The sequence below is a fragment of the Orbicella franksi genome, chromosome 4 (genome assembly GCF_964199315.1).
Source record: "Orbicella franksi chromosome 4, jaOrbFran1.1, whole genome shotgun sequence".
NCBI lineage: Eukaryota > Metazoa > Cnidaria > Anthozoa > Scleractinia > Merulinidae > Orbicella > Orbicella franksi.
Window position 1 is genome coordinate 1,539,143 of NC_138148.1, and position 16,154 is coordinate 1,555,296.

Here is a 16,154-nt window from a genome sequence, read left to right on the forward strand (position 1 = left end):
TTTCAGTTCGTTCCCAGTGCAGTGCACCACTTTGTTGGTAGTCGTTTAAAAGTGTTATTCCACATTTCGAGGGAGTTTTGTTAAGTGCAAGGCCGATAGACGTCCGTTAACTGATACTAATACTCAATCAAGTCAGTTTTGCTTGAGTTAACACGCGAAAAACTTAACCATGACTTTCCTGTTTTTTCACAAGAATTGACCAGAGGCAGCAAAGTTGTATCCAAAGGAATTGAATTGGAGTGACAGGCGTCATTCACCAATTCAAATGACGTTTAGCACGACCAGCTATGGACTCCTGACAAGTTTCATGTTGAGGACAACTCCGTTGAAGTTCAGATAAGTGAATCACAGTTGTCGCTAGATTTCATTTAATATAATCCTTTGAATTTTTGCAGCTAAGGCCAGTTTAGGGGCATTCAGACGTAACATTAGAACCGGTTTGCAATTTAATAAAGAATGTGATCGATTTCAAAATGAGTGCATGTCGCTGGTAATTTTGTATGCCTTGGTGCTGAATGTTTCGTAATTTTAATGGACGAGTCTCGTGTTTGGACGTATTTTTGCTTAAAATTAACCCACAGACAAAAGTGACACATATTATTTATTTCGTACTATTAAGTTAAAACATTTTTCATTTATCTGACAAATACAGGAAATCGAGTACCGAGTCCTAAGATCTTGCGATTTGGTGGCACTAAAGTTTTACTTTTTTTTTACATAATCCATTCGTAGAATGCTTCAGCTTATCGTCCTATGATCGTGTTTTTCTGTTTAAAGAAAAGACTTTTTTGAAATCCATAGCAAGAATCTAAGAACTTCTAACTTATTGACTACACTGGCAAATTCGTTTCTTAATTCTAAAAAAAAATTTTCATCTGAGCTGAAGCTAACTGACGAGCCTATAGGCGTAGTTCAATGAGGAAAATAAGCAAAAAATAGCAAAATTCTCAGCGCAGGAAAAGATTTGCAAGCTCGTTAGGCTAGCTATGTTGTTGTTTGTTCGCCAACGTGAGAGCAATTGGCTTTTGAGACAAAGAGCTGTGTGGTTGTACAAAAATTAATTTCAAAACAATTGACGTCAATGTCTGCAAGCAGTGATTATTGTTCTTTATCTCTGATCCGTTCACAGAAAAACTTATTGCCAGAATGTTGTCATGGAAATCAAACGCAGATAAATCCGATGGATTGACCACACACTTCCCAAGGTTGCCTAGAGACGGACACCAACTGGCAACAGCAAACCTGGTTGGCCAAAAACCACCTGGCGCCTGCTATGAGCTCAATGAGGAACAACATATCGTACAAAATAGAGATGGAGATGGATTGTGGCTACCTTGTGTCCACAGAGAACGAAGAGGATTAATTTAAAAAGTAAGTAAATCTCGTTATCAACCTTACAGTAAGTCGTTTATCGTAAATGGCCGCTGTCCTTCATTATCAACTCATTCTTATGCTACCAACTTGAATAGAAATACATGAAAGATGAAGTGTTGTTCCAAATCGATTGTTTTAATTTGTGACGGCCATTTATTATGGTTCAACTTTCTGACCACAACATGCGAACAAGTTTTTGGGGTGAGCAAGTTATCTGTCCATGAAATAATCATAAGTAAACCTAGGTGATTAAATAACTAAAGTTGCTGCCGCTTGCTCTGCTATCTCCAGGATGACCAAAGATGCGTTAAAGGAAAGTTCACGAGTTTCTGGATTTATTCATCGACCTTAATTAACTGAATTTCATCAACGTTAACTGGATTTTGGATGGCAGTGTGCAGAGCTCCACTTCTGGCGTACGATCGATGACTTTTGGAAAAACATCTCAGCTCAGATAAGTAGATAATGGTTTTTCTATCTTTACACTCCAAGAGCGTTAAAAACCGTGATTCTGATTGTAAAATTGATAGATTTTCAAGTTTCGTACCATTGCTGCATATAAGCGTACGGTTGTCTTGTTGTCCAGAAAATGCCATAATTTATATCAGTACAATACACGTGCACTGTATTACGTTCGATAATAATTATGATAATGAGACTACCGTTTGTTTGGAAGGACTTTGGGTCGAACTTTTGTTGACTCAGATCATTTTCGCGTGGGGGGTGGAGTTATTACGTGAAGGAACATCTTGCACTTTTCATTTTACGTTCTTGGAATTAAGCGTCTGAAAACGTTCAGGTGAAGAGGAGAATACCACGACGTAAATAGTCATAAAAAAGATTCTTTAATAATCATTAAATCCAATTTTAATAGCTAGCTTATATTATAACCAAGTTAGAAAGCATTATCCTTGATTCTTAGAAGCGCGAACAATACAACTCATCTTGGAGTCCATGGGAATTCTATTTCATTTTTGAAGAAAATGCTAAAATTCGAAAACACATCAAAACACTACTGTTTTCTGAAAATTTACATAGTTATCAACTGTATCTAACACTGCTGTAAATTTATTAGTTGACAAGGTAGTGTTGATTAAATATTCTTTTTTCTCTTTCTCTCTCGTTCCAGGCGGCTGATATATCACTGTTGACAGAAAGGGTAGCCATCTTGGATCGCAATGTACTGTTGGACTCCTGCACAAGTTGACTATTGGAAACATCAAATCTCAGATAAGTACATTATTTATACTCTCGTTAACTTTTAACAGTTTCAGTGTAAAGAATTATGAAAATCTCAGAAACTGATTAACTAGAAGATATTGGCTTGATGAAGGACCAAATTCTTAGAATTAATATTAACAACAATATGAGAAAATCAGTAACGAGAATACACATTTAGAGCATGAGATGTACTTAAGAGTTACCACTTTGCAAAACTAAATTCTCAGAGTTAACATTTAAAACAATATGAGAAAACGAGTAATGAGAATATACATTTTGAGCATGTGATGTGTTAAAAATTACCACTCAGTTCGTTAAGCTGAAGGTCAACCTGAAACTATCGAATATTATTTCTCGTAATTCTTGTTTTTTTCAAAGCATTGATGAAGACCATAACCAAAAGTTGCGGAAATTTAGATAAGAGAAAAAAGTATTTTGCTAAATTGGGAACAATGGTGGTTTCTTTTCGAGAAAAACTTAAATGAAGAGGAAGGGTTAGTAAGTAATTAATACATGGCTGCGGCTTATCAATAAAATCATCTCATGAATGCTCACTAGTTTTCCCATTAAGCCGAGATGAATGATACATCGAACTGTCGTTTTGCATGTATACATCCTTTGCATTTGAGTAGTATTCTCGAGAATATAAAGTGATGTATCTGTATTGAAAGTTTTAATCTTCCAGTTCGTCACATCTCGTACATTGCAAACTTCATGTAAGAGTGCTGTTTGTACAGCCGTATAACTCTTGACGGTATCACAATGAGCCAAATTAAAAGCAAGATTGCTCTAAAAAGGACTTCTTCTGGTTTTGTTTTTGTCGAGTAAAGAAGGATTTTAAATCTTGAAAAAAATCTTGGAAAGGCACAGCTAATCAGATAGCCGGACTACAATAGATCGTTTTCACTGTCGTACAATAGAAAAAGAAAACAAGAAAATTCGATCTTATTGAAGATAAATAAAGAAGACTTCTCTGTAGGTTTTAGGTCTATGCGCTATCCCAAACGTCAGGTATTCGCCTAAATGTTTTGCACAAATTTACAGAGCTCAGTATGGTGCCGCCATATTGGTGTACCTCCGTGGTACACCAATTGGCGAATCTTTGTTCACAATATTTACCCCATAAGTGACACAGTTTCTGATGGAAATTCTGAATATTGAAAGGGCATAGCACGACCCACTGTGTCAAGGAATTTGAGCTCGATGTATTGAATAATTTTTGAGCGACGCGGGTTTAAAAACTCAAAATTTAATAAAAATGTAAAAGCTCATTAGGGCGTTGGCCACCCAGAAATTTGGCAGTTTTTGAAGGCCAATTTCTCCTAGAATATTTTAGCCAAAGAGCCAAAGGTTTCACCAATTACTAAGTTTCACAAGCTCTTTGAATTGTTGTGGTCAATTCGTGTCTAGCGTGATACCTTCTCCGTGCAAAATAACATGTTAATGAGGAAAAATGTAAAAAAAATGACCTCGGCAAAGATTGGCTAATATGGCAGCCGGAAAATAGTGTGACAATCTGGATCTTCTTGGTTATCTAGGCCACTGATTGCCTATTCTGCACAAACCAACATATAAACACTTAACTGCTACTTTTATTTCACGGAGGGCTAAAAATCAGGAGATAAATATGTATTTTTCGACAAACGCGATGTCCCGCACTGCCATAACTCTAAAATTCAAAATGCATTTGTTTCCAAACAAAGGACACCATTGCGCTGAAATGCTGTCAAGATGTATAATTTTCGCACCCCTTACACCTGATGAGGATAGAAACTCTGGTGGCTCTTTACGTTTGGATTTAAAAGCTTGATGACGTCACGTGAAAACGTTCCACTGAATTAAGCATAGAATGATTAAAGTCGCCTTATTCAGATCTAATCATTACTTAGTTCTACAATAATAATTAAGACAAAATCCGAGAGGAAATCGAGCAATTTCAGTTTTTATTGGACAAAAACTTCCATTCAGAATAATCTAAGTATCTTGCAGTCCTTTTTGCATTTTCTAAACGGTTAAGATATAAATAGTTGCTTGAAATAACACCGAAAACCATTTCCCATGGAAACGTGGGAAAATAAGTTTCACAGTTTAGAGAAATTGTGCAAACAAAGGTAAACTTTCATCATCAGTTTCATTTCACCAGTAATTCCAAGTATTTCATATGAACTTCAAAATCTGTTTCAGTGGACATTTGGTGTTGTTAGAAATAATTTCCTTTGAGGAGATATTTAAAACAGTCACAAAGCCGTTTGCAATACGATGTGAATAATCTCGGTACAAAGTTTTTTTTCCACTTGTTACTCAAACGTCTTGTAGATTCCTTCTTAATTACTCGGAGGAAGATTATTGAATGAACTTGGTGAGCAATTGTAAAAGGAGACCATGAAACAACTTTCATACCGTTACTGAAATCTTTTTACACAGGATTTGGCAATATGACTTCTACCAATACCAGAGTATACAAGCTTATTGAAGTGCCTTTGCAATTAATTTTCAACTTGTTTTTTTACTTGCATAATGTTTACATTTATGGAGCCCTGAGTAGTTTTTTTTTTTTTTTTCATCACGGCATGCTTATGAAAGCACGTAAGGATACTTTTTTGAATATTTTAACCGACCCACCCCTCCAAAAGAATGAAAAACGGCCAAAATATATAGGGACTTTCAGAATATATTTAGGTGATTTCAGAATATATTTCCACACTGACCATTCAAAATCTGTGCAATGTCTTCTTTGGGGGGGATAAATCTTACACGGGCTCGTAGATGGATCAAAAAGGGAGAAAATCTAAAAAAAAAAATTGCTATGACTTAATTTAGGTCTACGGGTTAAATTTTGCGGAGAAAGCGTTTTTTCGCAATTTGCGATGAGTTCTCTTTCATCAAATTTTCTCTCATCAAATGTTCGTGATACAATGTTAATCGAAAACTGAAGTTTATTTAAAAATTTAACAAAGCAAAATTGTACTTATTAGAGTGTTTCATGTGAAAAAACGTTTTGAATGACATTCCAATGGGGAAAGGAGCATTGTTGACTGGCCGTATTATCTATTGGACGAAACTTTGTGCTAAAATATTCAGAAGATATAAATTTTAAAGAAGACTCATAAATTATTGTAACTGATCATAAAACGAAAATTAAAACTGTGTTAACACAACGATATTAAAGACATGATAAAAGGTCAGCTACACGTCGAGCTAGAAATCCTTGAAAAAAAACGCAGATTATATAATTAATAAATGGAATTTCTGTCGTTTATTTAAATCGACTTAAATGGCCATACTTCTTGACTGGTTTTAAACTCACTACTTTGTTTTCAATTTTATTGGAAACTGCATGTGAAAACCTCTGTTTTTCATACATGAAAGAATGAATTTTGAGTTGTGTATAAGAAATTAAATAGTTAGCTTAAGCAACGACGATACCTACGCCAGGGACGACTCCTAGAAAGAAACATAGGAAGAATTTTTTTTTGTGAAGTGCCGGAGATAGGAGCATTCATGGAGCTGTTTACAGTAATGATTTGGTAAATCTGACAAATTTTTTGGTTGCGATGTACAGCAAGAATGAAACTGGGAATTTATGATGTACATACGATGTTACATCGGTAATGGTAAGATAGCTAAATAGTAAGCCATAAAATGTTTGAACAAACTACAGTAACCTGACACGTCTCCAGATTAATGTAGATACCATCTTTTTCTCTTCTTTGATTCGTTCTTTGATAAAACCCACACTGTGATTGGTGTGACACGTGCACATGCATAACTCCCTCACTCACCCATCACATAGCCCTTCCAACCTCCAAGAGGAATTTTTGCTCAAAAATACTCAAGTTAAGAGACCTTTTCGCATTTTATACGAGTCGTAAGTTTACCCTTTTTACACAACACAACACTACTTCACCGAAAATAGAAAGAAAGAGAAAAAAAACCTCTCTGACACATTGAAAGTCTGATTTAATTAAATTGCACTTTAACTTGGTGCCACGCAGTCTTCAAAGAACATTTGAGAGTTTTGATACTTTTTACCTTTAAAAATATCGGACTGAAAAGAATGTCATAAAATGCCCATCAATTAAAAATAAACTGCTACTGCAGAGACGTAAAAACCGTCCAGAAATGAAAGCTTTTTTTTGTTTAATATCCTGGAAACAATAGCCGATAACTTGTCAGCTCTAATTGAATTTATTCCCATATAAAAAACAAAAGTGTTAAGTTACCATTTGTTACTAAAGATAGCAAACATCTCGTGGGAAAGAGCGGTGACGATTCGTCAGCTCTAATTGAATTTGCTCTCTTGTGAAAACCAAGAGTGTCAAATTACATTTTGTAACTAACAAATAAAAATATCTCGTTGTATTTGCATGCAACAAGAACACAACAATCGTCACCTGCACTTACTATTGTAAACGTTAGAACTGTTTCAAATCTAAATAGTCTCGTCTCCTCTAAAATATGTCCTAAGAACTAAAAGCGACGATTCGTGACCTCTAATTGAATTTACTCCTTGTGAAATACAAAAGTATCAAGTTACCTTTGTAACTAAAAATAAAAATATCTCGTTGCATTTGCATACTTCTAACTCACGAACCGAAGGCTCATCTCGTTCATTTAACTAAAATCCTCAGCCTAACCCACAGAAAATGTCGAAGAAAACCCAATATATGAATACTTCCTCCTCTTTTATAGAAGAATAAATATGGCCGTTCTGAACTGTATCGGGATCAAATCTTCTCACATACCGTTTACCTTTACAACAAGAAATTTGATTGGCTGTTTATAGTAGATCCAATCTGATTGGTGTGACATACATACATCTCTCGCTCACTCACTCATCCATTGACCCGTCCATAACATACCCGACGCGCCGACTAAGAGGTATCTTTTACAAAAAAAATAACTCAAATGATATTTCTAATCTCATAACAATCTGGATATCTGCTCCGCACGCCAATCAGTACTTAAAACTTGCTCAAACTAAATATGTAATGCCAGCGATCCATTCCAAAAAGAAATACAAAAAATTTGCCATCCCGACCTACGTTCTTCAAAATGCACAGAATCTGTTCATGTCACGTTACGGCTACAAAATGCAAAGAGATTTAAAACTCACGCGCACAGCCATTGTTCTACTCAATAAACCTTTTGTTTGGTGACGTTTTCGTTGCCGTTTTATGTTTGTTTTTTTCATTTGGGATTTTTTATTTCCACAATTACATCAATTGCAATCCTTTTTTTAACAATTAATTTACAGAAGAACGAATAAAGTTTGGTTTACAGAAGTTAACAATGACACCATATTGAATTAATTAAGAAAAAAGATTTTGTCAATTCTTATCTTCATACTAATTTAACTTAACGATTTTCCTTAATAATAGCGTTGTCTACTATAATTATTAGTTAAAATTGTTTCCTCAAAGATCTTCTATTCTTTAAAAAAATTCGTTTTATTCGATTTGAAATATGTGTTTTTCAGTTTCATATTTAATTACCTAAATTCTTATGAAGTGGCTCAAGGAAGGTAATGTTTCCCTACATCGACAAGTCCACAAGAAAGATTTTCCTAAAATTACTATATAATTAAACAGATCCATCTCCTCCTCAAAAGACCCAACAATAACATCGCAATATGTAAGCGAGAGGCTTCTGCAACTCTTGATTGTGCTCAAAACCTTTTTCATTAACCTCATGCCAAAAAGAATATGAAAAAGAACAACCGAACAAAATATGGGATATTGTTTCCGTTTGCTGATTACAGATGCAGTTGGGATTAGAAACGTATCCTATTTTACTCAGGCGGTCATTAGTAAACAGAACAGAATTCAACACTTGTGCCGAAAGGAGCATTGATACGGTTCATTAGCAGCCCTCACTGAAAGAAGAAATGCCTCTGAAACTTGCTTGTCGTCAAGGCTAAATTCTTTCTTTAGCTTGACCCATTTACTTGGCTTTTCCACTTTTTGTTTTATAGGAAAACAATAGTCAAGGTCACGTTAGCGCTTGCCTTTACTGTGCTAGGCAATGTAAGAAGATTGAAAAAAAAAAAAGCAATCATTATCAACACAATATTTAGATTAATAAATTTCTACGTGACTGAGACTGCCCTTCCGTCCAAACGTTTTCGTTGCCGTTGCCGTCGTGGTTTGCTTGAGCTCCCTAATGTCCGGAAAGTTAGAACACACGGGTAACTGGGAGCGTAGGGCGGTGTTTCGTAAGACATTTCCGTAAATTCAAATTTATAATCATATTACCTTTGTGGGATAACTGCTCGTTTCTCCGCCTCTTTTAGCGTAATTCCGAGAGTAGTTAACGCAATTTTCCTGTTTTTTTTTCTTTGGTGACATCAGACAATAAGTGTTTCTGATTTTCGTGAGTGGATAATTTCCAGCTAGAACTGATACGAAAAGTAAGTGTTCCATGAGTGGTGAATTCAATGTTTGGGCGTTAACAGGGTCTGAAGACAGATGTCAGCGAGGCATCAATTCTAAAGCAAACCTCGTTGTTCACTGCATCACATGACTAAAAAATAAATGTATGACGGTTATGTTTGACGAAGGGAAATTGTGACAGGTTAGAGAGTTTACAAAACTGTTTGGCTACGTATATATCAGCCCAAAGGGAAATAAATAGACGGCTTTCTTGCCAATTTCGAGTTAAAAACTGACTCTTCGTACATCACTTGCACAAAGTGACTTGACTCAGCTCGAAAGCTCATTTCAAGGGCACCGCTTTAAAAATTGCAAATGAGCCAACGGATAATAAAGTTATAAAATTGACAGTGGATCAGCAATTAAATCTCTTGACTGAATTAAGACATTACCAAAGAGTCAGGTGATGAGAACAAATAATACATCAACTATGAGATATTGTCTTGATGTCAAAATTAACAATATTTATTACCAAATTTTCATCTTTTGCATATAAAAATATACGAGAAAGAATGTAGCAACTAAGTATTGAATGTTTCATGCCTTTAAGTGGAAAAAATATCAAACGTAAGATTTATTTGTCAAATCGCTCGCATTGTGGGCTGAAATAGCGCCACAAAACACCAGCAACAGATTGTTTTCAGTCGTGTGTCGTGACGAAAGCTGACTCTATGCATTGTTAAAGAAGAGGCTAGGTAGAAGAAATATACAATTTACAAGTTCTTTGCGGCGTTCTTATTGGAAAGGGTCAGAGAAAAGAATTGGATTTGCGTGTTTGAAAACTTTGTTTAAGTTCAATCTTGACACCAAAATTGCAGTACATGTTCAAGAAGGGAAATCGATGCCCCCAAAATAACCATTACGTTTGATTTAGGAATTCTGACTTTATAAATTACTCACAGGCAGGTTGTAAGAACTGTTCTTGTGGCATATTATGTAGATTTCATCTCGATACAGTCGCTTTTTTAGAGCATTAAATGAAGCGGCTGCAATTTGTGGCAGTTCGACTTAGCATGTTTTTTTAAAAAACTAAATGACGACTAAGATGTTCAACGACAAATTAGGAAAAAAATTCCAAAGTAATACCAGGAGTGCGAAAGTGAGAAACTTGTTGAACTGTAATTCAGAGGTGGATTGTTTATAAATTCAAAAGAAAGATATCTTTGCGATTTCGGTGCAAACGAAGATGTGATTTTCCAGCATTCGCTCCGCTCCAGTTTTCACGTATTGTTCCTAGAAAGCGATAACAAATTCAAGTTAAAAAGTCGTTCATCACTGAAACGTCTTATGTCGATTATAGAAAGGAACTTTATTATTTCCAAGAAATAGTGATCGACAGCTAATTTCTACTTTCTGCAGATGATGAGAATTTCAATTAATTTCAGTTAATTACAGTAATATTAATTTCAACAAGATGATGAGAAAAAAGGAAGTCATCAACTCTGGATCACTGTCTTGATGGAGCAGTGAATAGGCCATTTCCGAGTTTACCTTGTCCTTCTGTTTGAAAACGAGTTCTTGTGCAAAAGCACTGTTGCGATGGAAGGCAAATTTCACTCTCGATTTCTCGTCTTTTTCTAATTTTTTTGTGTACGATGACAATTAAAAAATATGTTCAATACGCAGACACGTGAGTTAAGTTATAATTATCCATTTCCAACGTTCAATAGTGCCGCCCACTTTGTTGCAAAAGTAAACAAGAAGTAAAGTTATATTATTCCATAATGATGATTAGTTTTCGATTTTCCATTATTTTATTGTAACCAGAAATAATTTGGCAACACTCTGTTAGAAATGCTGTGGGATAGCTTAAGGAATTTTAAAATTATTCAGTACCTTTAAGATTCCTGGAAGGAATATAGCCTAGAATAATAAAATATTTCTGTTTGTCGTGAACGGATAATAAATTTTCCAGTTAGTACCGATAAAAAGTGGTCGCTCCGTACATGTTTGGAGCGTTTCTAGCTACGGTCTTGAGACAGTTGTCGGCGAGGCATCAAATTCCCCAACAAACCCGTTCTCTGTATGAAATGACTTACTATACACGACAAGTTTAGTGAGAAAATAAACGCACTCTGTTTAATATGTCTGACAGTGGGAAACTGACAAGCGAGATAGTTGACAAATCTGATTTTGCCATCAGTCTCCAAAAGGAAATAGAGCTTTTCGTCTACCAATTTTGAGTTTAAAATATGTTTCTTCACACTTCAGTTACACAAATAAACAGTAATTTGAGGTTCACTTAAAGAATGGCTTGATTTAGCTCGAAAAATCATTTCATGGGCACTTTATAAAATAGTAAATGAGTCAAGTTAAATGCTTTGTCTTGCGGATAATAAAGGTTTGAAATTGACAGTGGAAGAGCAATGTGTTCGTCACGTAGAAAATAGCGGCAAGGTAGAACTGAATGAACTTTTCAATTCTCAAGAACTAGAAATCAACAAACAATTTCTCCTAGCTGTCTTAAAACATTCTCAAAAAGTCAAGTGATGAGAATAAAGAAATAAACCAACTGTATAGGATACTGCCTTGATATCAAATCTGACAACTGCCGAATTTTCTAGTATAAGTTTAGTCAGAGTATCCATAGATACCATGTGTGTTCCTTGCTGTTTTTAAGGTAGCTGAAGTAGATCTACAGTTCTTATTCATTTTAGCATAACACGTTGTTAACTTGACTTTCTATAGAATGATAATAGAATCCTGGTTAATGGATTTTGTGATAAACTAGCACCCAAATATTGATGGCAACCTATCAAATCCAAAAGATACGAATAGCTCGTGTATAAGAAAAGGAATTAAAGAAAGAAAAAACTTGACATAGAGATTTGAAACTTTTCCGCTCATTCTTGTTAAACCGGTACAGTTGGTAAATTAGCATATAACGTCTCAGTGGACGTATTTTCAATTGTCTAGATAGCACTTACACTTGCCTTCTTACTGATCAATAATCATAATTCTTGTCAACAGGATCACAGAGATTAGACGGATCCGTTAAGAAAATGGACTGCAGTACTTATCAATATTAAATTCAACCACCTTAAAATAGTGTTGAAAAAGGAGGCGAGCAAGTCTTCGAAAAGATTAAAGTGACTTTTTGGAAAAACATTACTGAATTTTTGAAAGCTATTTAATCAATAAACAAGACTTGCAAGATAGCTTTCATCAACATTTTCTTCTCTGAAACAATGTGAATCAAAGTACAATACTTAAGAGAAATTTCGCAAAGCCTTTCCTAGTGTTAAGAAGGTGTAAGGGCTAATTAAAGGACTCACAAAAAAGAGCTCTTGAAACCTTCTACAACATTAGATCATTAAATAACGAAAAAAAGATATATAAACAAGCCACAAACTAAGTTTGCGGCCAAATCCTGTGTCCTTGTCCATTACTTAAAAACTTAAACAAAGTGTGTTAACGGAGGAGGTAGTAGGGAAAAAGAGTCATCTTTTTCCCTCCTTCCTCCTCCCCAGAGGAGGTAGTAGGGAGCAAGATGACTCTTTTTTCCTCCTTCCTCCTCCCCAGAGGAGGTAGTAGGGAGCAAGATGACTCTTTTTCCCTCCTTCCTCCTCCCCAGAGGAGGTAGTAGGGAGCAAGATGACTCTTTTTCCCTCCTTCCTCCTCCCCAGAGGAGGTAGTAGGGAGCAAGATGACTCTTTTTCCCTCCTTCCTCCTCCCCAGAGGAGGTAGTAGGGAGCAAGATGACTCTTTTTCCCTCCTTCCTCCTCCCCAGAGGAGGTAGTAGGGAGCAAGATGACTCTTTTTCCCTCCTTCCTCCTCCCCAGAGGAGGTAGTAGGGAGCAAGATGACTCTTTTTCCCTCCTTCCTCCTCCCCAGAGGAGGTAGTAGGGAGCAAGATGACTCTTTTTCCCTCCTTCCTCCTCCCCAGAGGAGGTAGTAGGGAGCAAGATGACTCTTTTTCCCTCCTTCCTCCTCCCCAGAGGAGGTAGTAGGGAGCAAGATGACTCTTTTTCCCTCCTTCCTCCTCCCCAGAGGAGGTAGTAGGGAGCAAGATGACTCTTTTTCCCTCCTTCCTCCTCCCCAGAGGAGGTAGTAGGGAGCAAGATGACTCTTTTTCCCTCCTTCCTCCTCCCCAGAGGAGGTAGTAGGGAGCAAGATGACTCTTTTTCCCTCCTTCCTCCTCCCCAGAGGAGGTAGTAGGGAGCAAGATGACTCTTTTTCCCTCCTTCCTCCTCCCCAGAGGAGGTAGTAGGGAGCAAGATGACTCTTTTTCCCTCCTTCCTCCTCCCCAGAGGAGGTAGTAGGGAGCAAGATGACTCTTTTTCCCTCCTTCCTCCTCCCCAGAGGAGGTAGTAGGGAGCAAGATGACTCTTTTTCCCTCCTTCCTCCTCCCCAGAGGAGGTAGTAGGGAGCAAGATGACTCTTTTTCCCTCCTTCCTCCTCCCCAGAGGAGGTAGTAGGGAGCAAGATGACTCTTTTTCCCTCCTTCCTCCTCCCCAGAGGAGGTAGTAGGGAGCAAGATGACTCTTTTTCCCTCCTTCCTCCTCCCCAGAGGAGGTAGTAGGGAGCAAGATGACTCTTTTTCCCTCCTTCCTCCTCCCCAGAGGAGGTAGTAGGGAGCAAGATGACTCTTTTTCCCTCCTTCCTCCTCCCCAGAGGAGGTAGTAGGGAGCAAGATGACTCTTTTTCCCTCCTTCCTCCTCCCCAGAGGAGGTAGTAGGGAGCAAGATGACTCTTTTTCCCTCCTTCCTCCTCCCCAGAGGAGGTAGTAGGGAGCAAGATGACTCTTTTTCCCTCCTTCCTCCTCCCCAGAGGAGGTAGTAGGGAGCAAGATGACTCTTTTTCCCTCCTTCCTCCTCCCCAGAGGAGGTAGTAGGGAGCAAGATGACTCTTTTTCCCTCCTTCCTCCTCCCCAGAGGAGGTAGTAGGGAGCAAGATGACTCTTTTTCCCTCCTTCCTCCTCCCCAGAGGAGGTAGTAGGGAGCAAGATGACTCTTTTTCCCTCCTTCCTCCTCCCCAGAGGAGGTAGTAGGGAGCAAGATGACTCTTTTTCCCTCCTTCCTCCTCCCCAGAGGAGGTAGTAGGGAGCAAGATGACTCTTTTTCCCTCCTTCCTCCTCCCCAGAGGAGGTAGTAGGGAGCAAGATGACTCTTTTTCCCTCCTTCCTCCTCCCCAGAGGAGGTAGTAGGGAGCAAGATGACTCTTTTTCCCTCCTTCCTCCTCCCCAGAGGAGGTAGTAGGGAGCAAGATGACTCTTTTTCCCTCCTTCCTCCTCCCCAGAGGAGGTAGTAGGGAGCAAGATGACTCTTTTTCCCTCCTTCCTCCTCCCCAGAGGAGGTAGTAGGGAGCAAGATGACTCTTTTTCCCTCCTTCCTCCTCCCCAGAGGAGGTAGTAGGGAGCAAGATGACTCTTTTTCCCTCCTTCCTCCTCCCCAGAGGAGGTAGTAGGGAGCAAGATGACTCTTTTTCCCTCCTTCCTCCTCCCCAGAGGAGGTAGTAGGGAGCAAGATGACTCTTTTTCCCTCCTTCCTCCTCCCCAGAGGAGGTAGTAGGGAGCAAGATGACTCTTTTTCCCTCCTTCCTCCTCCCCAGAGGAGGTAGTAGGGAGCAAGATGACTCTTTTTCCCTCCTTCCTCCTCCCCAGAGGAGGTAGTAGGGAGCAAGATGACTCTTTTTCCCTCCTTCCTCCTCCCCAGAGGAGGTAGTAGGGAGCAAGATGACTCTTTTTCCCTCCTTCCTCCTCCCCAGAGGAGGTAGTAGGGAGCAAGATGACTCTTTTTCCCTCCTTCCTCCTCCCCAGAGGAGGTAGTAGGGAGCAAGATGACTCTTTTTCCCTCCTTCCTCCTCCCCAGAGGAGGTAGTAGGGAGCAAGATGACTCTTTTTCCCTCCTTCCTCCTCCCCAGAGGAGGTAGTAGGGAGCAAGATGACTCTTTTTCCCTCCTTCCTCCTCCCCAGAGGAGGTAGTAGGGAGCAAGATGACTCTTTTTCCCTCCTTCCTCCTCCCCAGAGGAGGTAGTAGGGAGCAAGATGACTCTTTTTCCCTCCTTCCTCCTCCCCAGAGGAGGTAGTAGGGAGCAAGATGACTCTTTTTCCCTCCTTCCTCCTCCCCAGAGGAGGTAGTAGGGAGCAAGATGACTCTTTTTCCCTCCTTCCTCCTCCCCAGAGGAGGTAGTAGGGAGCAAGATGACTCTTTTTCCCTCCTTCCTCCTCCCCAGAGGAGGTAGTAGGGAGCAAGATGACTCTTTTTCCCTCCTTCCTCCTCCCCAGAGGAGGTAGTAGGGAGCAAGATGACTCTTTTTCCCTCCTTCCTCCTCCCCAGAGGAGGTAGTAGGGAGCAAGATGACTCTTTTTCCCTCCTTCCTCCTCCCCAGAGGAGGTAGTAGGGAGCAAGATGACTCTTTTTCCCTCCTTCCTCCTCCCCAGAGGAGGTAGTAGGGAGCAAGATGACTCTTTTTCCCTCCTTCCTCCTCCCCAGAGGAGGTAGTAGGGAGCAAGATGACTCTTTTTCCCTCCTTCCTCCTCCCCAGAGGAGGTAGTAGGGAGCAAGATGACTCTTTCCATGGATAATTTATTCATATATTCAATTTAGGTAATGACTCCAGAAATCGTAATAAAGAAGGTGGAAATGCTTTTATTATTAACATAAATTATCCTCTACCTAGCTTGGAAGGAGAATTACTTTGCATTTAAATTTAGTTGATTCGAAGATACATTTTCTATTCCCAAAGCGGAGCACAATGCCCTTAGAAAATCGTCAGTGAGAGATACCCCTACTTGATGTTTTGCGCACAGTGGTTTATCTTTTGGCCAAAATTCCACAGTATCTTACCGGGGAATATTGTTCGAAGAGTGTTAATTTCTGTTCCTCAAACCTCCACTCTACTGAATGAAACAATCGTGCGTGAGGAATAAATTTCTTCCATAATTCCCTATTTTCCTAGGAAGGAGATTTGGAGGGAAGTGTATGTCTTAACCATAATCTCTTAATCTTTCCTTAAAAGTCAACAGTGATTATATTTTGAGTAAAACTTCCTCCCAAAGTAATTTTCTTTAAGATGGTCAAGGTTTAGGAAATGGCTGAAAGACTAGACTGGTTATTTATGCCCATAGTGTCGACACAGTGTAGTTTAGTCTTACCGCTACTTCTTAACCTCTAAACCTCTCAGAGA